The sequence below is a fragment of the Atta colombica genome, unplaced genomic scaffold, assembly GCF_001594045.1.
Source record: "Atta colombica isolate Treedump-2 unplaced genomic scaffold, Acol1.0 scaffold47, whole genome shotgun sequence".
NCBI lineage: Eukaryota > Metazoa > Arthropoda > Insecta > Hymenoptera > Formicidae > Atta > Atta colombica.
This window is the reverse complement of record NW_017259536.1, coordinates 3,428,029-3,429,142: the sequence shown is the minus strand read 5'-3', so window position 1 is coordinate 3,429,142 and position 1,114 is coordinate 3,428,029.

Sequence of the window (1,114 nt, the reverse complement as noted above, 5' to 3'; positions counted from 1 at the left end):
CTTTACAGGTCGCGCGTCGCTGCGAAGCTCGAAAGTATTCTTTTTATATTGAGTTTCGTGGTATATAGATGTATGTATACATATATATATATATATATATACATCTATATATAAAATAAGTAAATCTATATATATTTGTAGATTCTTGATCTACGGAGCATATTTATACACGTGTACATAATTTTGCCTTAGTTATTGGAGCATATACATTATCAACTATATAATTTTTAAATATATATTGAGATTGAAATGAAATATTTTATGAATCACTGAATCTGATTGAAAAATCAGTATTTTTTACAGAGAACGTATACAAAATGTACTAAAGTTCATTGTTGCTATGAAATACACGAGATATATATTACCGCTACAGATACACATGATGAACCGTGTAAGACAAGTCCAAAATTTTTAGTTTTGTCATACTGTCTCGTATTACATGATATAAAAGTTAATAATTTTTTGCATAATCACACCATAGTACAATAATTTGATGTCACATTAATTGTTTTGTTGCACTGATGAAAACGCATGATCACTATAGATACAATGATTATACTGTTACAGTAATATATACAGAAAATTGTATAATATAAATTATTAATGATGACGAGAAATTGTTAATTTTTAAATCTGCGAACGCGTAATGATAAAAATCTTTATTTAAAAGATTCATATATAAAATGCATGTACAATGCATGCACATGCAATTCAAATGATATCAAGTGAACTTAAAAAACTTGATAGACTAATATAACGAAAGTATATAAAAGAGTCCTATATAGATACAATAATTATTAAATATGAAATCTGATATAATAAGATGTTGCGGAATACTTTTGATTTTTTATATATAAGACAGAAATGAATATCTTTGATAATTAATTCTCGATGAATATTGTTATTATTTGTTGTACAGAATTCATTCAACTTTGAGAATGATCAGTTTTCGAATATATCGTAGTACAAAACGTCAAATATGGTAAAAACGTATATTAATGTTACTACATTGCAGTAATCAAATCTATATAAATATTTTTAGATTAAAAAAAAATAGAATAAATATTTTATAAAGTGTTAATTACTCATGATATATATATATATATATCATGAT